At 44.4% G+C, this 26275-nt stretch overlaps 1 long non-coding RNA gene across 1 annotated transcript; it reads left to right on the plus strand.

Moving 5' to 3' along the window:
- The first annotated feature begins 3965 nt into the window (after window positions 1-3965).
- On the plus strand, window positions 3966-8420 carry LOC135193258 (uncharacterized). The gene is made up of 2 exons (XR_010309140.1): window positions 3966-4961; window positions 8060-8420. It is a non-coding gene; the product is annotated as an uncharacterized LOC135193258 (long non-coding RNA).
- Window positions 8421-26275: the final 17855 nt, after the last annotated feature.

Genomic DNA, 26275 nt, shown 5'->3' on the forward strand with positions numbered 1-26275 from the left:
AGTGTCTCAGCAGGTCCCTTACTTCTTCCTCACAGATTACAGGGGGACTATACTGGTCCCTGACTCCATCTGCCTCTTCAGGAGTCCAGTTGTCCTGGAGACAATCTGTCCCACTCTTGAAGATTGAGGCAAAGAAGGTGTTAAGCACCTCTGCCTTTTCCTCATCCTTTGTCACTATATTCCCCTCTTCATCTACTAAGCACAGGAGGTTGTCCTTGCCCCTTCTTTTGCCATTAGAATACATATAGAAACATTTTTTATCCTCTTTAACAGCAGTGACCAGCGGAACTTCTAAATGGGCTTTTGCCTCTCTAATTTTTTTTCCTACAAGATCTAGTAACATCCTTGAACTTTTCCTGGGGTACGTCCTTTTTTTTTTTTCCAAAAGGTGATACATGCTCTTTTTTTCCCCTTAATTCCTTCAGAAACTCCTTGCCCCACCAGTCTGGCTGTCTCCCCATCAGCTCATCTTCCAGCACAATGGGACAGCCTGTTCCTGCACTTTCAAGAGTTCTTTCTTGAATTAGATTCAACTTTCCTGGACCTTTTTGTTTCATAAGGGCTGTTTCCAAGGGAACTTTCTGAGTTAGTTCCTTAAATAATGCAAAGTCTGCACTTTGGAAGTCTGATGTGGAGGTTCTCTTGATGCTCCTCCTGGTTTCTCCATATATTGAAAACTCTATAATTTCATGGTCACTGGACTCCAGGCAGCCTCCGACCACCACATCACACATCAGCCCCTCTCTATTTGTGAGCCGCAGGTCAAGCAGGACTGCATCTCTGGTAGGCTCACATAAGAACTGAGATAGAAAACTGTCCTCCACACACTCTAGGAGCCTTCTAGACTGCTTCTTCTCTGTAGTATTAAAATCCAAGAGATGTCTGACAGGTTAAAGTCACCCACAAGAACAAGGGCAGATGATCTTGAGGCAGCCTCCAATTTGCTTAAAGAGTAAATAATCAACCTCTTCTTCCAGGTTGGTTGGTCTATAACAGACTCCTACCAGAATGTCAGCCTTCTTAGCCTTCTGTCGTGGAAGGGATCAGAGCCCTTTTGCCTTATTGCAGAATTTTCATTCGTACACAAAATTGTGGCTCAGAGGCCTTCCATCGAAAAAGTCAAAACAATATTTCCTATCTGCTTGCACTGACGCAGCTGCTGTACCAGCAGGCGTACAGGCCTTGAGAGAATCTCTCCCTCAGGGAAACAAAGACATAAACATGGCTATGTTTTGGAAAAAGGGTTCGAATTCTCAGACACGGTGACCACTCGACAAACATCTGCTGGGGGCTGACCCCTGGGTGGTTCCATAAGTTGTTTTTGGTAAGAATTAGCCAATTGTATAGGTTGATTACAACTTTGTACCAATCTGTAAAGTTAACGTGAGTCTGACTGAGTTGGTTGAACACACCTCTTCTGAAACACTATAAAAAAAAATGTACCCACTTGCAGCTCCTTACCTCTTGCTCCTTAACTTAACTGGCCCCTCGCTCTATACCCTGTGCCTCTTTTGCTCGATACCCTGATCGCTGATCACACACGCACACACACGCGGCATTCGCATCGCAAGCAACCAGCTCAAGACTGCACCGTTCCGGACAAGGGCCCGATCCTTACGAGCCCCGGGAGTCAGCATGCAGCTCGACCGGACCCGTGGAGCCTCGGACAACGTGCCTTAAAATCCATAAAGACTTTGAAACTTCTCTGAACTGCATTTGGGACAGTGAGTAATTGATAAACTTCTATTTGAAACTGAATAACTTCTCAAGACTTCAATGAACTCTCTCATATCATAAACTCTCTTCATTTTAGTCATTCTGTATATTAAATCTCAACTACGAACCAAGAATCTACGCGGGATAATTACAAATAAGTTTGGGGAAGGGGATTTCTAGTGTATAATATTAAATTACTTATACCTTTTTACAAAACATCGGCCTCGCATATCGTTACTTCAAACCTCTCCTCCCCCCAAACAAACTTTCCCGTCTGAGACATAATGGCTGCAGACGAAGCAGGGTCAGGAAAGACGGATTTATTTTACAGAATGGCAGATATTATTGGATTGGAACATTTAAAACCGGCACTGGATATAAATAATTTAGTCAGCTCAGAACAAATTTTGAACAAGTTGGCAGATACGGTAGCCACGTTGTATACGACTTTGCAGGAAGATAAAGATAAAGAGCACATCGTTACAGTAGCAGCGTGCTCAATCCGAGCGCAATATGAATTTGATAATTTGCAATATGGTATCAATAGTTCTAAACTTGAATTGAAAGAAACGAAAGAGCGTTTTAACGAACAAATTAATCGCTTGAAAAAAGAGTCAGAGAGCTGGGAACGGCAAAGTGGAAGGCAAGAAAAGGAGATCGAAAAGTTACAAGCTGAAATTCAGAATCTCCGTTCTAAGATGCAATGGCAAAACAAGAAACTAGAAGCGGTACAAGAAGAGCTTCAGCTATCTCGAAGGGACAGAGAGAGTGCCGTTGCCGATACAGAATCCGTGGTACCTGAGGACCCCCAAATGCATTTTTCAGAAGAACAGTCAGAACCGACAGCTGTCCGAGATTTGTCAACTTCTTCGCCGGTAAGGACTGAAAGTTCACAACTGCACTTGTTGGCAAAATCTTTTCAGCCGCGGCAGCAGGAACCGCAATTGCAGCCTTCACCAGACCCTTTGCCGCGCACCTGAGCGTCCCTAAATCAGCGGCGGACGCCGCCACCACAGCCACTGTCGCCACGAGTGACCATTCTTCATACCGCCACGACTCAAACGGACCGCCACGCCAGATATCCGCCATTTGATCCACAGCCGCCATTGCACAGCAGCAGCTATGACTACGTACATCCGCAGCCTCGCCGGAAAGAAAAGTACCGCCTCAAGCCGTTGCCTGGAAACACACCAAGCAGCAGCGATGAGGAAATGGAGGAAATCTACGGGAGAATGAGACCCTTCCCCGTGAGACCCGTGTTCAAATCGGAAACCGTTTACGGGAAAAAGGGCAAAGGAACGACGACTGCGCGAATCCGACCATACACGGCACTGCAGATGCGTGAGTTTAGGGAAATGTATTCCCGCATGCCTCATGAAACCATAACTGACTATGTATACAGGGTGGTGGAGAGTGGTGCCGATTCGGTAATCTTGTCCCGCGAGGAAGTGGGGAGAAGTTCCTGGGGACCTGCAGTGTTCCTTGGGAATGGTCCCGAGGGGGATGTTGCATTAAGTTCTAGAATCTTTTATTGGGCTAGTTCTTTTGATCCTGTAGACAGGGATGAACCAACAAAATTTCGTATCACAACTTGTGCTGAATTGGATGAAGCAGTTACTAAGTTAGCGTGTGTGCAGGCTATGTATGAGGGGGGAATTTATTCAAATCCTATGGATGCCCCGATAGACCCACGACGGTTAAGACCCTTAGTAAAAGGTCTGTCAGGAACTTTAAGGAGCATATGCGATGCAAGAAAAGAGCAAATTGAGGAAATAGTGCGATTTGGTGATGCAACAGGGTATAATTTAACCTACCACATGACATGGGGAGATCTGTTGGAGGAATTATCCATCAAAGGGTATAATTTAGGTTATTATGAACCTGCATCTCCGCCGGCATCCTTTTCTGAGAAAAAGCAGCCTGGAAACAAAGGCAGCTACGTGGTCACTCCACGTGGGAAGAAGCAGGAAGTACGGCACGCAAAGGCATCCCAGAGTGCTTCTCCCAAGGAAAGTCCCAAAGGGAGTCCCAGAAGGAGCCCTAGAGCGAGCCCACGGTCTAGTCCCAGGGGGAGCCCTGAGCTAAATCGTCGCTATAGCTCGAGGATGTCCTGGGGGCAGAGTCCCTATTTTGGGCAAGATGCATACCAGAGGCAGAACACCAAATATGGGGTGAAACCCCATGATTTGTTGAAAAGGAACCGGGCGAGAGACCCCATGAAAACTGAATTTTTTGGAATAATGGGAGGTTTAGAAAAGAGGATGCAAGATATAGTAGCTAAGGCTATGAAACACCTCCTTGAAGAAAGAGAGACAGGAGGGAACCACGGTAGGAGTTCCAGAGCCGCCTCTCCTAACAAGCCTGATCAGTCTTTTACTTCTGATCAGCAGGGGGCCAAAAGCAAACAAAAAACCTAGAAGTAGCGGTGAATGATTCAGGCCACATTTATCGCTTCGTGTATGCATGCCAATGGTCTGACAAACCTGAACCTGCTATTATGATTCCAACAGGACCGGACAGAACTGCTGTGAAGTATCTAATAGATACAGGCGCACAAATTACAGTGCTAAATGTGCAACTGGCAAAAAGCCTAAGAATCCTGCCATCCAGGAGAAAGGTAAAGATAATGGGTGTCACAGGACAGCCCAACCTATGTCCCTTGGCTAAAACAAGATTATGGTTGCCTGGGGAAAAAAGGAGCACTATAGTAGAAGTGGCCTTAAGTCCCTATCCAGGAAATATTCTGGGATTTGATGTTTTGGCAGGCAGGAGATGGCATCTTCCAGATGGTACATTATGGAGCTTTGGTTATTATGAAATGGGGGCAAAAGGGGCAAAATCAGCTCATGCTCGTGTCCGAATGTTGCAAACTGCTCCTCCACTACCAAAATCACAAATTACTTGTGTTGCACAATATCCATTACCAGCAGCAGCTAGGCAAGGCATTACTGAAGTGATAACTGACCTGGAGAAAAGGAAGATCATCACCAGAACACATTCTCCTTACAATTCACCCGTCTGGCCAGTCCGCAAACCAGATGGCAGGTGGAGATTAACTATTGACTTTAGAAAACTCAATAATAACACTCTTCCTCTCACTGCAGCAGTTCCAAGTTTATCTTCCACAGTGACAGCCATTCAAGCAGCTTCTCACGCCTGGATGGCAACTATGGATGTGAAGGACATGTACTTCATGGTGCCACTGAGAGAAGAGGACAAACCACAGTTTGCATTCACCTGGCAAGGTATTCAATACACATTCAACAGTCTTCCACAGGGATACAAACACAGTGCAACTATTGCACATAACACACTTGCAGCTTTGCTTGACACTATTCAGCTTCCTAAAAATGTTAAAGTTTATCATTACATTGATGACATCTTGGTAGGAGGAGATGACAAGGAACAGGTTGCAAAGGTAGCTGAGGACATTCGAAAATTGTTGACTGACCAAGGACTGACTATTCCAAAGGAGAAGTGCCAAGGCCCAAGCCAGGAGGTTAAATTCTTAGGATCTTGGTGGGTGGCAGGTGCAGTGTCAGTTCCAGAGGATACCTTACAAGAAATTGAAAAGGGCCAAATGCCCCAAAACAGAAAGGAGCTACAACAATTGTTGGGCACCTTAGGCTACTGGAGAAAACACATCCCAGGTTTCTCCGTGATTGCTCGTCCTCTGTATGATTTGCTTAAGAAACACAAAGTTTGGGATTGGACTCCACGACATTCTGAGAGCCTGAAAGTTCTCAAAGATGAACTGAAGGCATATCAGAAGTTGGGGCCCTTACACCCACAAGATGCCCTAAGGGCTGAATGGGGTTTTTCCGAGCATGCCTCATACTGTGGAATATTTCAAAGGGGACCCAATGGTCCTAGCAGAGCTCTTTTATTTTCATCAACAGCATTCAAAGAGACCGAGATACGGTACTCGGAATGGGAAAAGGGACTCCTTTCCCTAACTCGAGCTGTCAAAGAGGCAGAGAAGCTTCGCACTACACAAGATATTATAGTGCAAGGCCCATTCCCACTGTTGAAATCGATCCTTAAAGGATCTCCTCCACCAGAAGGGATTGCCCAAAAGGCTACCGTAAGAAAGTGGTATGCCTACCTGGAGGGAATCTCACAGCTTTTGACACTGACAGAAGGACCTACAAAGGTAACCAAATTGCAGCAGCCCATAAACCCTGATGGAGCACTGCTGGGTCAACCATATAAACCTTCTCCTATTCAGGTGGCCCCAGCAATAACCGCAGACTCAGATAAGTCAGGAGTGTGGTTTACAGATGCATCCTCACGGAGGGTGGGGTTCAAGTGGCACTACAAAGCCGCTGCCTTAGAGATTAGCACAGGCCAAACCATCACTGAGGAAGGTGATGGCAGTGCACAGGTAGGGGAACTGCGTGCTCTCATGCTAGCAGCGGAGCATGGAGCAACAACCATTTACACTGATTCCTACTCCACGTTCAAAGGCGCCACTGAGTGGATTTGCCAGTGGGAAGCGAATCAGTGGAAGGTTTCAAACGTAGAAGTTTGGAGGGCTGATGACTGGAAAAGGCTGCTGGAGATAGGCCGATCCAGACCCCTTCAAGTAGGTTGGGTTAAAGGGCACTCCAAACAGCAAACTCCAGCTGCAACCTGGAATAATCAGGCAGATTACCTAGCAAAAATAAACATGGTCAATGATGAAAAGGATGAGTGGTGGAGATTGGCTGAATGGCTACACATTAAAAGAGGCCATTCAGGAAAGGCAGACCTCTACTACGAATGTAGATCCAGAGGATGGCCAATTTCTATGACCACCTGTCAGGCAATCATTTCAGCTTGTCCACAGTGCACAATTAGGCTGAAAGCCAATCACCCCAACCTAGCACCAGCTCAACACATTAGAGAAGATAAGAAGCTATGGAGCACATGGCAAATTGACTATGTGGGTCCATTTAAACCCTCACATGGGAAGAAATACATACTGGTGGGGGTGGAAGTAGTCTCAGGATTGGTCATGGCTACAGCAACTAATGCTGCCACAGGCACTCAGACTATTGAGGCCTTGAAGCAGTGGTTCGGTTTTTTACCAATGCCAGAGTACATCCAAAGTGATAATGGATCTCACTTTACAGCATCATCTGTACAAGACTGGGCTAGGGGTGAGGGAGTTACATGGGTATTTCATACTCCCTACTATCCTCAAGCTAATGGTGTGGTAGAAAGGTCAAATGCTTTAATCAAGAAACATGCCATTGTATCAAGAGGTGATTGGGATAAACGTTTATCACGTGCAGTCTTCATTGTAAATAATCGATGGGGCAATTATGGTAGTCCAAAAATCAAAGCCTTTTGTCCTAATGAACCAGTAGGAAATGTTAATTATCCACCAGATAAATCCCAACACCATCAACACTCACTACACAAGTTACAGGTAGGACAACCAGTAATGGTAAACTTGCCCTCGATTGGAGTTGTGCCTATGACCCTATCGAAATCAAATGGGTTGTACGCATGGGAAGCAACCGATGTGAGTGGGAAAACTCATCGCATAAGCGCGCGATGGATTGTCCCAGACTTCTGAGTTGCTTTCACACATTTCTTGTTTTGTGAATGTTTAAGAAAGCTATTTGTTATTCAGGGGGTGGGTATATAGGGATTGATCTGTCTTAAACTGGTTTAGATTATAGTTATGTTTATGTATTAGGTACATTGTTTGTATGTTTTAAGGTTTAGAGGTATTGTGTATATAATAGTTGTGTATAGTTTGTACATTCCATTTCTTTTTCTATTTTCTGGCCTATGAGCCAGGGGGTGGAATATGTCGTGGAAGGGATCAGAGCCCTTTTGCCTTATTGCAGAATTTTCATTCGTACACAAAATTGTGGCTCAGAGGCCTTCCATCGAAAAAGTCAAAACAATATTTCCTATCTGCTTGCACTGACGCAGCTGCTGTACCAGCAGGCGTACAGGCCTTGAGAGAATCTCTCCCTCAGGGAAACAAAGACATAAACATGGCTATGTTTTGGAAAAAGGGTTCGAATTCTCAGACACGGTGACCACTCGACAAACATCTGCTGGGGGCTGACCCCTGGGTGGTTCCATAAGTTGTTTTTGGTAAGAATTAGCCAATTGTATAGGTTGATTACAACTTTGTACCAATCTGTAAAGTTAACGTGAGTCTGACTGAGTTGGTTGAACACACCTCTTCTGAAACACTATAAAAAAAAATGTACCCACTTGCAGCTCCTTACCTCTTGCTCCTTAACTTAACTGGCCCCTCGCTCTATACCCTGTGCCTCTTTTGCTCGATACCCTGATTGCTGATCACACACGCACACACACGCGGCATTCGCATCGCAAGCAACCAGCTCAAGACTGCACCGTTCCGGACAAGGGCCCGATCCTTACGAGCCCCGGGAGTCAGCATGCAGCTCGACCGGACCCGTGGAGCCTCGGACAACGTGCCTTAAAATCCATAAAGACTTTGAAACTTCTCTGAACTGCATTTGGGACAGTGAGTAATTGATAAACTTCTATTTGAAACTGAATAACTTCTCAAGACTTCAATGAACTCTCTCATATCATAAACTCTCTTCATTTTAGTCATTCTGTATATTAAATCTCAACTACGAACCAAGAATCTACGCGGGATAATTACAAATAAGTTTGGGGAAGGGGATTTCTAGTGTATAATATTAAATTACTTATACCTTTTTACAAAACATCGGCCTCGCATATCGTTACTTCAAACCTCCCCTCCCCCCAAACAAACTTTCCCGTCTGAGACACCTTCCCCTTAATTCTCACCTATAGGGACTCAACCTGATCATCCTTAATTTCTACCTCTGTGACATTCAAAGCATCCTTAATGGGCTGCTCCTCCACCCTTTCTTCCTTGTCTGTCTCTCCTGAGGTGTCTGTAGCCATTGATTTCAGCACTCCAATTGTGTGAGTCATGCCATCATGTTTCTGTGATGGCAACAACATCATAGTTTTCCTCTTGTACCAAGGCTTCCAGCATCTCTTGTTTGTTACCCATACTGTGTGCATTAGTATACATACACTTCAGATGGGCTGCTGGCTTTACCCCTGTCTCTGGCCTACCACTCTCAGCCTCCTTTGGTTTGTCTCTACTACTGTCCTGTTTAACTTCCTTCTCCTTCCACTCTAGTTGTTGTGGAGGGCTGATAGGCCCAATAATAGGCTTATATATGCCTTGTCTTGCCTGGACATGTTTTTCTGCCCAAACCAGAGGTGAACACATAAAAGTAAACACAAAGGGGGGCACAATAGGCCAGGTGCCATAAAGTCCAGCCTGCCCAGAGTCCAGGTTGTGTAATGTGGTTGTGTAACGTGGTTGTATAAGCCCACACACCCAGCTCATGTTTACCAGGTGCTAGACCCATGCTATCCCCATATTTAGGAGGTCCAGGCTTGTGGACTTTCCTTATTATGGTGTGGTTGGCTAACTGCCAACCTGATTGGTCATTTTGGTGGCCAATGGGCCATTAATCTCAGCCCACAGTTGATAAATAGAGATACACAGGTAAACAATGTGCTTGCTCACTCTCATTATTATGCTTAAGTATCCCTGTATCTACAGAGCTCAGTCTCACGTGCAGCCATGCACCCTATTGAACACCCACTGCCTTATCACTGCCTGGTAAGCTTCACTGCTGCCAAGTTACCAGGAGCAGACTTTGGATTGTCTGCACATGATCAGCCTGCATGGTCCACATGACACCATGCTGAGACTGCATGACATCCTGCCTCTGCACCTGAAGTTCCTGATAAAGAAACCCTTGACAGAGTGTCCAGAAGAAGCCAGGAAAACAAGGGCAGAGATTGTGTCCTTTCCCCTGAAGCCAGAATTCCATCCTCGATGTCCACAAGCAAACTTCACTGAAGGTTGGACACTTCTAATAGGCTGTGATGTAGCCCTGGAGGGTGATTGATAATTAATCAGAATTTGTGAGTAAATGCTTTAATGCCTCTGTAGTTTCTATTGCCTTCTGCCATACAGCAGAAAGGGCTTGAGCCCATCTCTGGGCAAACAGCTTATTGACCCCAAGCGGCATTTGCCACAGGAAAGTTCCTCTCTCTTGTTTATAGGGTGAATGTTTGCTAGATAATAATAGTTAATGTTTGATATTATTCCTAGAATGTTTTTCATAACCATGTGAGATCCAAAATAATATTAAAATTCAGTGGTTGGGGGTGGAGAGAGTTCAGAATATTGAAGTTAATAAATCATTTATGTTTATAAAATATCATCTCACACCACTTAATTTCTCCCCTCCACCACAATTGGTGTAGGCGGCAGAATCCCCTCTGCGACACTAGTTTAAAGCTCTTTCAACAAGCCCAACCAGCTCATGTGCAAGGATCTTTCTCCCCCTCTGAGTCAGCTGTACCCCATCTGTTGCTAGCAGACCCAGAGCCATATATAGAGTTCCTGAAGATCAAAGAATCCAAAATTTTGTTGGTGGCACCAGACTCTGAGCCACTTGTTAATCAAGTACAATTTCCCATTCCTCTCAGTATTCCAACCTGCAACTAAGGGTATAGGTGAAAAGATTACCTGTGCTCCATCTCCCTCAATTGCTTTTCCCAGCATCTTGAAGACCATAATATCTTCATAATCGTGTAAAGAACAATTTAATATTAAAGTTCAGTGGTTGGGGGTGGCAAGAGCTGAAAATATTGGAGTTTAATAAATAATTTTTTTAATAAATATCCTCTCGCATTAATTAATTTCTCCCCTCCGCCTCATCGACGTAGGTTGCAGAATACCCATCCGTGACAACAACATATGAAAAGCAGTCTAATATAAAACAGATTTGCCTTACATTTTTCATACTTAGTTCTAGTTAGATTTATTTCCTGACCAGCAAAGAGATTGGCCTCATTTACTTGACACTTACCCCTCAGATATTTGTATACACTGGTAAGATCTCCTCTCAGTCTTCTCCAGACTAAATAACTGGAAGAAAACTTTCTATACTTACATACTTCCCAGTACATGAAGATTAATTTTTCTTTCTGGCATCAGATCACTTCAGTATGAATTCTCTGGCTACTGAGTCTGCTAATGCACTGTGTAGGCAATCATACCCTCCATTCAGGGGAAACTGGCTATTTTTCTGAACTATGTCATAGAATCATAGAATCAACCAGGTTGGAAGAGACCTCCAAGATCAACCATTCCAACTTAGCACCCAGACCTATCCAGTCAACTAGACCATGGCACCAAGTGCCTCATCCAGTCTCTTCTTGAACACCTCCAGGAACGGTGCCTCCACCACCTCCCTGGATAGCCCATTCCAATGGCAAAACACTCTCTCTGTGAAGAACTTCCTCCTAACATCCAGCCTATACCTACCCTGGCACAACTTGAGACTGTGTCCCCTTCTTCTGTTGCTGGTTGCCTGGGAGAAGAGACCAACCCCCCAACCCCCCCCCCCCCCCCCCCCGGCTACAATGTCCCTTCAGGCAGTTGTAGACAGCAATGAGGTCACCCCTGAGCCTCCTCTTCTCCAGCCTAAACAACCCCAGCTCCCTCAGACTCTCCTCATAAAGTTTGTGTTACAGGCCTCTCCTGAGCCTCCTCTTCTCCAGCCTAAACAACCCCAGCTCCCTCAGACTCTCCTCATAAAGTTTGTGTTACAGGCCTCTCACCAGCTTTGTCGCCCTTCTCTGGACACGCTCCAGCACCTCAACATCTCTCTTGAATTGAGGGGCCCAGAACTGGACACAGGACTCAAGGTGTGGCCTGACCAGTGCTGAGTACAGGGCAAGAATAACCTCCCTTGTCCTACTGGCCACACTGTTCCTGATGCAGGCCAGGATGCCATTGGCTCTCTTGGCCACCTGGGCACACTGCTGGCTCATCTTCATCCTACTATGTATCAGTACCCCAGGTCCCTTTCCTCCTGGCTGTTTTCCAGCCACTCAGACCCCAGCCAATAGCGCTGCTTGGGGTTGTTGTGGCCAAAGTGCAGAACCCTGCACTTGGCCTTGCTAAATGTCATCCCGTTGGTGACGTCCAGATGTAATATATATCAGCATAGTTATACTGACTTCAGTAGATCTTGTGTGACTGATATCAGTTCAGTTGAATAAACAAAAACATAATCTGCTGGGTTTTATCCTTCTGTAAGTCCTTGGAATTTTAAGAATGATAGGAGAGTTACTTTGTTTTGTGATGTCTTTGTATTAGCAAGTTGTCATATTCTTAATCTAACAGACGGTTTAATTTTCTTGAATGGTTGTCATCATTCCTCCTTTCCTCTTTTACAGGACTCTTGCTAGCTTTGCCAACAGACTTGAAACACTTAAGTCTTTCCACTTACTCCATTATGCTTTGTATAAGGATCTATAATGATGTGCTCTTTCTGTCATGGAGAGTAGCAAAGGCTCTCTAAGCTTTTGCTATATTGTGTAGTTTCTAGTGCCTCACATTCAAGCCAGAAGCATCGAAAAACCAAAACAATCTTTCAGTCCCATGGGAAGATTTCTCCCTAGGGTAAGTGAGAGGTAAACACTGGCCATGTTTCCTTTTCACTTGGCCTTGCTTTCCAGACAACAGGGTATTGTTTTGGTTAAGTAGAAACGACTATCTTAGGCCTGCCCAGCACCTGCAGGTGGGCTGGCCTGAGGGGTGGTCTTTACATTGTTTAGGTATTGTTATCCAATTATATAAATTGCTTACTGTTTTTTACCAATGTATGTGAACAACGTAAAAGTGGTCTGAATTGTGGGCTAGTCCTGTTTTGGAACATTATAAAAATGGTGGACAGGCCAGGATCGAGGCCTTTTGCCTTTTGCTTTTTGCCTTTTGCTCTTTTGCCCTGGATCTCACCTCACTCCTGTCCTTCCCCGGACTTAACAACAACAAACTGCTCGCCGATCTAGCCTCGCCTCGGGCGGACGCCGAGTCGCAGAGGCTAAAGCCTGCATGCCTGGACCCTCATCGGGAGAAAGGGACTCCCTGCCAAGCTACAGACTGTGAGTAGCTGATGAACTATTAACTCGAACCAGAGACTCAAAGAACTCTCTTTAAACATCGTAGACTCTTTAATTTGCCATATTCGGAAATGTTACTTTGATCTCAATCAAAAAGAATTCACAGTGGTGGTGTAGTTTCGGGAAGAGGGAATTCGCATTCTTTGCAATAAATCACTGATAAAATAGTCAACGCCTCGCGTATTTCCCCCATAAATTCTGCCGCAAAACTGCGTTCCACGACACAGAGATGATTTTTCACTGTTTTCTGAATAGCAAAATGAATTCTGAATATTGATTAAGGCATGCTGATGTTCCTGAACCTGTTACTGCAGCTAAAACAATCTTGTGAAACAGGTGACAAGGGCATCTGGTAAAAAGCTTTTAAAAAATTCCCTCAGGAATGTCACACTGAACTACATACATATATAGACCAACATGCTTTGTTCCAGTGCTGTTAGTAACTTACAGAAACGTTGTTTTCCATTAACATAGATCTCAAAAAACAGACAATAATAGCTTGGAAACTTGCATTCTTGTGTGTATAAATACTTGTATATCTGAACTCTGACGTAGAACAAGTATAAATCAAGAGGGTAAATCTCAGTACAAAGATTCATGTCCATCCTAGCTTGATGTATGAATGTGATGTTAGTAAAAGTTAAAAGAAGATTAAAACACAGTCCAGGGATGATCAGCTGGCAGGTATTTCCTGATGCAGGAGAAGGATTTGCCCGTGTAGCCTCTTAACACGGACTGGCAGCTAGCAGGCTGTGTTTGCAGGTTTGCAGACCATCTGGAAAGGGATCTGCTGGCTCTGAGTCTTTCCGGAGTTACAGGATAGCTGGCAAGCAGCATTTATGCCAGGTAAGCAGGGTCTATGCCGTGCTGCAGGGAGATTTAACTCCTTAGGAGAATCAAGATAGCTCTATGCAAGGCAGGGGGTTCTCAGCTCCCCATATATGTATGGTGCAGGCATGAATGTGCTCTGCTTCTCAAAGGGGCTGCAGATAGCTTGACTGCACCTTGAGATCAATGGACGAGGTCTAAGCCTCTGTAATGCTTGCGAGTGAGCGAGGCCTGATCCTTTGTCTAGGCCAATGCAAGCGGGTCAGAGCAGCAGGATACCTCTGTGGATCAGAGCTGAGTCCATGTGCTCTAAGCTTCTGATCTGGTAAACAGTCTGGATCATCTGACCAGACTGACTGACTGAATATCTGACACGTGGTGCTGCTGTGCACCCTCTTTATAGACTCTGGGGCTGAGATTCGTGGCTCATTGGATATCTAACATGACCAATCAAGTTGACCGTAGGCCAAACTTTGCCCCAATAGGCAATAGAGATATGCCTGGACCCTCCCAATAGGGGATTACCTGCCCAGACTTCAGGGGTACATGGGCCGGGTGTGTGTGTGTTACGCAACTTGTTTGCTGCTTCGTGGGTCCTGGCAGAAAAGCATGTCTGGGCATGCAGAGGCATAGAAAAGTCTCAGTTTTGGGGCTGCTACCCCTTCACCACAGATGGCACTCAAGATGACCCGTTCCATGACCTTTCCTGGCACTGAGGCCAGGCTTAGAGGTTTGTCATTTTCTTCGTTCCTCCCTCTGGCCCTCCTTGTGGATGGGTATCACACTGGCCAGCTTCCAGTCTTTGGGGACTTCTCTAGTGAGCCAGGACTGCTGATAAATGATGGAGAGTGGCTTGGCCAGCTCATCTACCATCTCTCTCATCACCCTAGGGTGGATCCCATCTGGTCTTACGGACTTGTGAGACACTTGGATCCAAGTGTCTCAGCATGTCCCTTACTTCTTCCTCACAGATTACATGGGGACTATACTGGACCCTGACTCCATCTGTCATTTCAGAAGTCCAGTTGTCCTGGAGAAAACCTGTCCCACTCTTAAAGATTGAGGCAAAGAAGGTGTTAAGCACCTCTGCCTTTTCCTCATACTTTGTCACTATATACCCCTCTCTATCTAACAAGGACTGGAGGTTGTCCTTGCCCCTTCTTTTGCCATTAGTTTACTTAAAGAAACATTTTTTGTTCTCCTTAACAGCATTACCAGCAGAACTTCTAAATGGACTTTTGCCTCTGATTTTTTTTTCCTACAAGATCTAGCAACATCCTTGAACTCTTTCTGGAATACCTCCCCTTTTTTACAAAGGCAGTACTCCCTCTTACCAGCATACAGGGCCCTCTGTTCCTGTGAGGAAGGAATCACCAGTAACAACTACCCTCCTCTTTTTCTTTTAGGTACTATTTCTGATGTGAGGGGGCAACTGGTTTACTTCAGTGAACCCCCCAGATGGTAGTGCTTCTGCCCCCAAAACCATCTCACTCTCAACCTCTAGTGCCTTATATCTGTTGGGCAAGGGCAACTGAAGAGGGGAAGAGGGCTGGAAGGGTTTTCCATTTCCCCTTCTGGCAGGCATTCTTCCTTGCTTCTTGGTTGACCTCCCTCTACTATGAAGGTCTGCAGAGCATGGTGCCATAGGTCCAATTCCCTTTCACATTCCTTTTAGCCCTTAGACTTTGCACTTCGTCCTTCAAGTCAGCCACTAGGTTAAGCAGACCATTGATCTGCTCATATGTAATGGAGCCATTGTCTCTGCCACCCTCAACTTTGAGTGTGTCTCAGTTCTAATTTAAATTTCCCGAGACTCAGATAAATTTCTAGAGTGCCCTTCCCTCTTCCCCCTCCTTTCCCAAAGAAAGGAATTAGACAGAGAGAGAGAAGTAAGCCCACCCAAATAAATCAATCTCACTTGATTTGGAAGTAAAAAAAGAAAAGTTTAACAATAACTTAAAAGAGGTATCTGAGGTAGGGAGGTTACAGTGGTATAGGGAAGGGAAGGCAAAATACAAAACATATAAATACAACCTGAGTTTGTGCTTGTGGCTTTGTCTGCCTTGTGGGTGATGGCCACGTGGTAAAACGGCTGGTAATGGTGGTATGATTGAGTCAGGGAGATGCAGAGAGGTGCTGAATGGGTGCAGAGAGATGCAGAGAGTGAGGCAGAGAGGAAGTCCCCCTGCTTTTATGGGACAGGAAGTGGGGAGTGGGCTAACCATCACCTGGTGGTGTTCAGACCCACCCCTGTGTTGTGGTCTAGACCCCTAGGGTCAGGTCCAGGGCTTTCCCCCCTGAAGTGTTAACCCTATACAGAGTGCCAGGACCCAACACTCCTCACAGACAGATTTCCAAGTAGAAATGTTCTTTCATCAACACTGTCTTGGTTTTGAAATTTTTTCTCTTATTTTTTTTCAAATGACATTTCAAACCAAATAAGGACCAATTATTGAGATCCACACTAAAATATTTCAAAGTGTTAATCTGACTTTAAATGGCATGTGAAATGGACAGTTATTCCACAATAAATTGCAGTTTGTCACATCAAAATTTGACAGGCTGAAAAATCAAAATGCTTTTACATGCTAGGTTTGTTTCTTATCTTAATATAGTATTTTTTTAAGAAATATTGCCTTGACTCAATTTTTGAAAGGAAAAAAAAACCAAACCAGACATGAAACCAACAATGGATCCCAGAGCACTTTATTCTCTGAGTAAATTGTTTATTATTTTAATTCTCTTCCAATACAGAGAGAAAGTAAGTGGGACAGAGACTTTATCTGCTAAACAATCCTAATATGTGCATATACCAAAATTTTCCTAAGCAATATTTTGCAATTTTTAAATCCCAAGTGACTTACAAGGACTTTAGGAAAAAAATGCAGGATGCATCAGACTTCATGTTTAAGGATTAATTTATACCATAATATTTGGGGGGTTTCTTTAGACTTTGTTGATAGTGGCTGCAGTGTTAGAGAAACAGTCTTTGAATCAATATTTATAAAGAAATGTTGATCTTTTATAGATGATTCATTAACAAAATAAAAATTTATTCCACCATGAATGTTAGCCCTAAATCATTATATAAGTCAATCTTGAATTTCCAAGTGACTATGACTACAGTGTTCTTTTATTACTGCAACTTGCATAAATATCCAGAAAATAATATATCTTATCTGTTTACTACTACATAGGATAAAGAATGAAACCATAAAAAGAGACTAAGACATGACAGAGAATACAAAACAGACAAGCTGCAACAGCCTATATAGGAGGATACTACAGAATTACAGTTGTTGTTGCAATGGCTACCAGCTGTGCATCTGCAATGAGAAGATTTGGAGTCCAGGAGTGTTTAATACAGAAGAACTTTTCCTCATATGTTCACTCCTTTACATTTTTATTTCAGTATTCAAATCATTTAAAAAGGAGTATTTCAATGTTCCCAGTTATTACTGTTTTTGTTCTTGTTAACTACTCTCTCAGAAGCTATGGGCAAGTAGAAGCACATTAAAATTTGTGTGGCTAATATTTCAGTTCACTGCATTTTGTCACTGATGGTTATCTGCCTGTTTGCTTTGCATTGCTTTTGCAGTGTCTGGGAAAGAAAAATTTTGGATGCATGAGCTCTGAAATTATCTCTTTACTGTTACTGATACTTACACGAACATGGCATTTCACTGAACCCAATTTCACATGCCCTGACTCTAGAAGATACAGAGTTGTTGCTTTTTTTTTTTTGGGGGGGGAGGATGTTACTAGTTTTTTTTTTGCTTGATTTGGGTTTTGTTGGGTTTGAGTTTTGAATTTTTGTTGTTGATATTGTTGTTCTTTTCCCTTTCCTTTCCTTGTGAAGGGGAAATTAATTAATGTGAGATGGTATTTTTTCCATTAATGTTGAGTGTCAGAACTCTTGCCACCCCTGTCCACTAATTTTAATAATAATAATAATAATATCAGGTTCTTACACGGTCATAGAAACATTACATAGATAATATCTAGATCTAGTAATAACTAGCAAAATACATAAACATTAATTGAATTGGAAGAGAAGATTCCTGCAGTCCAATGCCTCTTTCAGTCAATATACCACTTACCCACTAGTGTTGTGGAGGGCCTGCATGCCTGAAAGCAGGCTTGCTTATGCCTGCTCTGCCTGGACATGTCTCTCTGCCTGCACCAGGGGTAAACAAGAACAAAGGGACACCTGATTATGTAAGTTCCCACACACCCCACTCGGGCCTGCCTGGTGCTGGGCCTACGTGATTCCCATACCTGGAGTCCAGGCCTGTGGGTTTTACCTAGTGTGGTAGGGTTCAGCTGATTGCCAATCTGATTGGTAGTTCCAGTGGCCAAAGAGACCATTAACTCTCGGCCCACATTTGATAAATAGGGGTGCACGGGCTCACGTGCAGGGCCTTCCCCACATTACTTGCAGCTCTGCCACATGAGAGGGATCTGGGGGTACTGATTGATACCCACCTGAACATGAGCCAGCAGTGTGCCCAGGTGACCAAGAGAGCCAGTGGCATCCTGGCTTGCATCAGGAATGGTGTGGTCAGCAGGAGCAGGGAGGTCATTCTGCCCCTGTACTCTGCACTGGTTAGACCACACCTTGAGTATTGTGTTCAGTTCTGGGCTCCCCAGTTTAAAAGGGACATTGAGATGCTTGAGTGTGTCCAGAGAAGGGCGACGAGGCTGGTGAGAGTCCTTGAGCACAAGTCCTACGAGGAGAGGCTGAGGGAGCTGGGCCTGTTTAGGCTGGAGAAGAGGAGGCTCAGGGGTGACCTTATTGCTGTCTACAACTACCTGAGGGGTGGTTGTAGCCAGAAGGAGGTTGCTCTCTTCTCTCAGGTGGCCAGTGCCAGAACAAGAGGACACAGCCTCAGGCTGCGCCAGGGGAGGTTTAGGCTCGAGGTGAGGAGAAAGTTCTTCACTGAGAGAGTCATTGGACACTGGAATGGGCTGCCCGGGGAGGTGGTGGAGTCGCCATCCCTGGGGCACTTTAAGGCAAGGTTGGACGTGGCACTTGGTGCCATGGTCTAGCCTTGAGCTCTGTGGTAAAGGGTTGGACTTGATGATCTGTGAGGTCTCTTCCAACCCTGATGATACTATGATACTATGATATGATATGCTTGCTTGCTTGCCTGCCTGTGTACTTCCTTGCAGCTTTATGCCTGCCTTTGCATGATTGCTTGGTGTGCACATTGCCGTGGGTTGCCGGGAGCAGACCCACTTGTCTGCGTTTGATCGGCCTGAGGAGGAAGAGTTGGACCTGTGCTCAGACTGCACAGAATCCTGCCTCTGCACCTGGAGATCCTGCCTGCATAACCCAGGAGATAGTAGCCAGCAGAATCCAGCTGCAGTAAGGCCAGAGCCTGTCATTTCCCCTGATACCGGGGAATTCCAGCCTCAAAGCCCACAGGCAGAGACCCTGAAGAATTGGACACTAGGCACAGGCTGACGCAGTCCTGGAACGTGATTAATAATTGATAAGAATTGTGAGTAGATGCCTCTGTAATTTCGATTACCTCTGCCATAAAGCAGAGAGCAGTGTTCAGCTCAGCTTTGCTGGGCAAACAGTACAAGACCTCAGGCAGCATTGAGCTGTGAGGAAACTCTCTCTGTATATAATTTGAATGTTTGCTAGTTATAAATAAGTTTTCTGTAGATATATATCCTAGAATGTCTTCATAACAGTGTAAAGAACCCTGTTAATATTAAAGTCCAGTGGTTGGGGATGGCAAGAGTTGAAATATTGGAAGTTAATAAATACATATTTTTATAAATATCCTCTCACATTAATTAATTTTCCCCTCCACTTAATCAGTGTAGGTCACAGAATACCCCATCTACGACAACTAGATGGACTCAAGGAGTTCTTTCTGCTTATGGCAGAAGGCAAAGGAGATTCACAAAGAGGCTTTAAGTATTTACTCGCAAAAGTATTATTACCAACTCATGGAGCTAGACACAGTCCCAGTCAATGCCCAAATGCTTTCAGGGAGCTCTCTCTTGTTTGCTGCTGAGACCTGATTCTTCCCAGGCATCTGGGGATAGGAGGCAGACAATTGCTGACCTTGTCTCCTGGCTCCTCTGGATGATCTGTGTATCTCCAAGACTTTTAATCTTAGCAGGAGACTTTCAGGTGCAGGCAGATATCTTGTGATATGCAGTCTCAGCATGATGGAATGCTGGCTACACAGGCTGATCGCGTGGAAGCATTTAGAGCCTGTTCCTGGTAAACTCAAGACAGTGGAGTTTCCTGGCAAATAATAAAGCAGTAAGCAATGGAAGTGGACAATAGCAGGCATGAATAGCACAGTGGAGCACAGCAGAGCATGTTGTTTACCTGCGTATCTCTTTTTATCAATGTGGGCCAAGATTCATTTCCCTTTGGACACAGAATAGGCAAATAGAATGGCAATTAGCCAAACCTGACCATATAAGGTAAGGCCAATGGCTTATTTTACCCAAATTTGGGAAAAGCATAGGCCTTGCACAAGCTGAGTGTGTGTACCTTGTTTGCTACAGGACTCTGGGAGGATCAGAGTCCTTAGACTTAGTGGATCCAGGTTCTTTTGTCTTCTTCCCTGCTCTTGCTTCTCTTGTGGAGCAGAAAAATATGGCTGGGCAAGCCAGGATGTGTATTCAGCCTATTTTGGGCCTATCGGCCTACCGTGACATCTTTACCTTTCCCTTTTGTTTTCCCTTTCCCTTTCCCTTTCCTTTTCCTAGTTGCCCTAGATATCACTGTCCTTGAAATCCAGGATGATACAAGAATAAAACCATTTTTCAGTTGACTACTATCAGAAAAGCAGTGAAAAGTCCCTAAAATTTTAAGTCTTGCTCTGGTCTCTGCGATATGAGAATATCGCAGTTGACAGAAACTTTCCTTACCATTTTTCACTCATTTGGGCCAGATCTATCCTGCACTTGATATGAACAAATTTATTACATCTAAGATGTTATCACAACAACAATATTAAATCTGTTTTTTTTTTTTTTTTTTTTACTGTAGCAAGCAAAAAAGTAATCAACAATTTCCTTAGCAATATTTTATCCACTTTCCCCAAATTTCCTCTCAGTCAAAGATGGTGAATCTTTCAGAACTACATCCTTTCCGGAGATAAGTCAGATCATACTGAATTTATCAGAATTGGATGACTCTTAGAAGCGAGACTGGAGAACCAGTATTCAGCTTACAAACCAGACTGACGCCATTATCTGTGTCCTGCTCTACAAGCTGGTTCCTTGTCCTCAATTTGTAGTTTCTTACAGCTTCCATGATTGTTCTCAGATGCAATCTGTGAAAAGAGCTATTATTTAGTTCTATAATTTCTTGTCTTTAAAAACTTAGTCAGCTCAGATAATATTCTGGTATTCTACAGTAGTACTTTCTTTAATGAGAAGATCAGCTGGCTGTATAGTTTTCTTCAGTGTATATTGCAAGCCAATGGCAACTTTATTGGGTATCTGCAGTGAGATGATGAGTCACTTGGGAGTATTAACACCTGGATTTACAGTCACAATGGTAGAGCATATTGAAGTCCTTTATGTGCTAGTTTGAAGCAAGCTAGAATGTTTTGGTAAAAGAACTAGATAACGGGCAGTGAAATGAAAAACAATCGTGTCTCCTTCGCTCACAGTCATGCTTAGAACTCTGGGAAGAAGAAGGAAACATTCTCCATTTTGTCTTTTCATTCTGCCTTTGCCTTCAGACCTAGTCACATCTCATTAACCTTGCTCCCACTAACCTTGCTCCCTAACCTCTCGGCTGCACCTCCCTTCTTCCTGGGAACTGGGGAACTGGGATAAGGTTGAGAGGGCAAAGGGAGGTGTTGGGGTGGTTTGAAAGCCCCTCCTGGGGACTCAGGTTTCTGGGAGGGGAATTGTGCTTCTGTATTATTTATCCTTTGTATATAATTGTATATAACTGTATATATTGTGAATAGCTGCTTGTATATTTGCTGCTGTAAAATAAATTGTTTCATTTATATTCCCAGAGGCCATCTGAGTTAGCTGGGGCAAATCCAAAAGTGTGGGGGGGTGGGTAAGAGCCCAAACCATCACATTTTTAATTGACGCCCTACGTGGGGCTAGTTATTTGAGTGACTGGTAATTAAGTCTGGGAATTAAGATTAAGCTAATAAGGCAGCTATTGTACTTGTGTGGGGTGTTACTCTGGTCTGGTTTTGTTTTCTTGGCATTTAATTGGATAAAAGCTCAAATTGTTGCTTATTTTATTGATTTAGCTTATAAGAAGGCTAAAGCCAAAGTTTCAAGCATGTTCTGGAGCTGGGGTGATTTTATCCTTTATTATGTTGGTTTTAATATCTCTGAGAATATTACAAGTAATATTATGGGAGCACTCATCAATAATGTGACAATCAATCAAAATTCTGCTTTACCTACAACTTTGATGCAAATAATTCAGCCTAAAACAGGAATTCCAACTGTTTGTTTAGGCACATGCTCGTGTAAAACTGTTTTTCTTCTCACAGTTTTTAATATTTGCCTCATGATTTTAATATTCATATTAATTTTGGCATTATTGGTGAAAAATTCAAAACCAGCTTCCGTAAGACCTAGGAAAAATTCTGTGTCTCAGAAGTAGCCTCTTTAACAGCAAAACAAGGGAACACAGTTATCTGCTGCCTCTCTGCCAGCCTCTGCCCCTCCTTCTCCAAGTGCTGGGAACACGGCCAATGTTCCCGCCACTAATATAAACAATGATAACAAAAGCAACAACAATCTACAGAGTTCGGCAGGAGCCCCAGGAGCACAGGCAGGTACCCAAAATCAGAATGTTCCTAGCAACAATCAAAACACCTCAGGGTTGGCAGGCATCCCAGGAGGACAGGCAAATAATCCCACTAACGCTTATAACATTGTTAATGCTGGTAACGCTAGCCCAGTCAGTCCAAATCCTAATGACAACAGCTAGGCCAATTCAAATTCCCAGCCAGCAGACCAGAACCAAAATCCTCCTATTAAAAGTAAGGCAGATCTGAACTCACAAGCTCCAAGTCAGACCCCTAATGATTTGAACCCTCCAGCAGACACGTCCAAGTCTGTTGCTGTTCAGGTCTTTCTGGCATCTGCTAAGGCAAAAGCTAAGACAAAGTGTGGTTCACAGGAGGATGTAAGAGAGGGGACCTCTGGTGATTAGCAGCAAGAGGAGGAGGAGGAGATAGTTAGTCTGTGAGACCTTGTAAATGTGCTGAGACAACAATACTCAAATGAGAAGAGTGCTGTGAGGTTGGCTGCCAAGAGAGAGGATGGTACCAATGAGTTTAGGAGTGCTATGAAGAAGGTTCTGCTAGGCCAAGGACAACCAGATCAACAGGAGGAAGTGGAGGACGATGACATCCAGGACTCCAATGATCCTCTCAGAGAAGTCAGGGAAGTTAGAAAGGAATACTCAAGGGAATCAAGAGAGCCAATCCTAAGCTGGCTAGTGAGATGCTGTGGCATTGGTGCTAATGCTCTGCAGGTAGGAGACAAGTCTGCCAAGCAGCTGGGACCACTCACTAAGGAGAGTGGAGTGGACAAACACCTAGCAAGTCCTCTTGGTAGGGTTAGCTTGTGGACATGCCTTTTGTTGGCTGTGGCTATGAGGTATCCTTCCCGAGATGATCTGCCCTGGGCTGCCAAGAAGTGGAACACCATTGAGCAGGGAATTAAGCTTCTGAAGGTCTTTGCTGTGAAGGAAGTGCTTTCTGGAGATCATGGCACACATGAGCCTGACGATATTCCTTTGGGAACAGGTCTCATGAAGAAGCTGATTAAGCTTGTTCCTTCATCCTATGCTAACATCTTGGTCAGTAAGTTTCTAGCAAGGAGTGATAATGGAAGATCTTTCACTGTTGGTGAATTCACTGACCAGCTCAGGCAGATTGAGGATAGCTTGTCACATTCTGGTATAATCTGTGCCATAAAGACTATGACTACAGAGCTTAAAGATGGTTTTAAAGATACCATGAAAGAACTGAAGGAGGATCTCAAAACCATTACCAATCTGGTAAAAGATACCATTCCTGCATCATCTGAATGGGTGCATGTTTCTGCAATCAGGAACAGACGCCCACCTCCTGCAAGGCAATTCCAGCCCAGCAGGAGACAAATTCCACCCAGACAGCAGCAATCACGTGCGTCACTGTGGATACTTCTGCGTGACACATATGGTGAGAACATGAACGAATGGGATGGTAAACCTACTTCAGCTCTTTCAAAGAGGGTCAGGGATCTGCAGAGTGGCAGAAACAGAGGCAATAATGCCAGAAAAGTAGCTGTCACTTCTTCAGCTCCCGAGAGCAACTGCAATTGTTACAACAGTTGCAATTCCTGTCACAACACCAATCACTGTGTAAACCCTACATGCCATGTTCAGCATTAGGGGTGCCCTGCCTCCAGCCAGGAGGAGGAAAGGGATAGTGGAGAGAACCAAATCTATTGGAATGAATTTATTAGGTGGCATGGCAGTTCAAGAGTTTGGAAATACAGGGCTTTAGTTGACACAGGTGCTCAATGTACTTTATTGCCATCAAATTGTAAAGGGACAGAGTCCATATCTTTTTTTGGAATCACTGGTGGATCTCAAGAGTTAACTAAGATACAGGCTGAGATCAGCTTAAATGGTAAAGAGTGGAAGACACATACTATTGTAACTGATCCTGATGCGCCCTGCATTTTGGGAATTGACTTTTTGAGACAAGGTTGTTTCAAAGATCCTAAGGGTCACAAATGGGATTTTGGAATAGCATCTGTAGAGATTGAGGATGATAAATTGAAATTGTCCATTAGACCTGAACTTTCAGATGAATCTGCAGTTGTGGGACATCGTGACATAGAGGATTTGGAAGTGCCAATTGCTACTCCAGCTGTGCACCACAGGCAGTACAGAACTAAACCTGACTCTTTGTTGCCCATTCATCAGCTAATTTGTCACCTGGAGAGTCAGGCTGTCATTGAGAAAGCTCATTCACCTTTCAACAGTCCCATCGGGCCTGTGAGCAAGCCTAACTGAGACTGGAGACTGACATTAGATTTTCGTGCCCTCAACGAGGTGACGCCACCCATGAGTGCAGCTGTGCTGGACATGCTGTAACTCCAGCATGACCTGGAATCGAAGGAGGCTAAATGGTATGCTACCATAGACATTGCTAATGCTTTCTTCTCTATTCCCATAGCAAAGGAGTGCAGGCCTCAGTTTGCATTCACCTGGAGAGGAATCCAGTACGATTTGAACCGTTTGCCTCAGGGGTGGAAACACAGCTCAACCATCTGTCACTCAGTCATCCACAATACACTGGAGAAAGGTAAAGCTCCAGAGCACATCCAGTACATCAATGACATCATTGTGTGGGGCCAAACAGCTGAGGAAGTCTTCAAGAAAGGTAACAAAGTCATGGACATTCTGTTGCAAGCAGGTTTTTCAATTAAGAGAGACAAGGTCAAAGGACCTGCCAAAGAAATTCAGTTTCTGGGAGTGCGGTGGCAGGATGGTCGCCGTTACATTCCTCAGGATGTGATCAACAAAGTCTCTATTATGGCAGTTCTGAAGTGATTGGAACTGAGTCACAATTGCTTTTAGCTCCTAGACTGCCAGTTCTAAATTGGATGTTCATAGGCAAAGGTTCATCACCACATCATGCCACAGATGCAACCTGGTCTAAATGGATGGCTTTGATAACCCAACGAGCACGAATGGGTAATCTTGACCGACCTGGTCTGGTGGAGGTGATCACCAACTGGCCGGAGGGCACAGACTGTTCCAAACCTCCAGGGGAGAAAATAACTCGTGCTGAGGAAGCTCCTCCTATGGTGATCTCTCTGATCAGGAAAAGAACTATGCTTTGTTCACAGACAGTTCCTGTTGTCTTGTTGGGAACAAGCGAATATGGAAGTCAGCGGTTTGGAGTCCAACTAGGAGAGTTACCGAAGCGAGAGATGGAGAAGGAGAATCCAGTCAGTTTGCTGAGGTAAAAGCTGTGCAACTTGCTCTTGATGTGGCTGAACGTGAAAATTGGCCTATCCTTTACCTCTACACCGACTCGTGGATGGTAGCCAATGCTCTATGGGGTTGGCTAAAGGACTGGAAGTTGCATGGTTGGCAGAGGAAAGGAAAGCCTATTTGGTGTGCTGATCTATGGCAGGACATTGATGCACGGCTGGAGAGAACTCCAGTGTAGGTGCGGCACGTAGACACACACATGCCTAAGAGCAGAGCTACTGAGGAACATCAACACAAACAGAAGGCAGATCAAGCTGCTAAGATTGCTCATGTTGATACAAACTCTGATCTTGACATCGACCTTGATTGGAAACACCGAGGTGAGCTGTTCTTAGCTCGGTGGGCCCATGACTCATCTGGACATCAAGGCAGAGATGGAACATACCGATGGGCTCGTGATAGGTCAGTTGACTTGTCCATGGACGCTATCACCCAAGTCATCCATGACTGTGACATTTGTGCTGCGATTAAGCAGGCTAAGCGAATCAAGTCTTTATGGTATGGTGAGAGATGGTCAAAGTACAAGTATGGTGAAGCCTGGCAGATTGACTACCTCACTTTACCTCGATCTTGTTCTGGCAAGCAGTATGTGCTGACGATGGTAGAGGCCAGCACTGGATGGTTGGAAACCTATCCAGTTCCACATGCAACTGCACATAACACCATTGTTGGTTTGGAGAGACAGATCATGTGGAGACATGGAAC

This window comes from Pogoniulus pusillus, chromosome Z (assembly GCF_015220805.1).
Source record: "Pogoniulus pusillus isolate bPogPus1 chromosome Z, bPogPus1.pri, whole genome shotgun sequence".
NCBI classification, from domain to species: Eukaryota; Metazoa; Chordata; class Aves; order Piciformes; family Lybiidae; genus Pogoniulus; species Pogoniulus pusillus.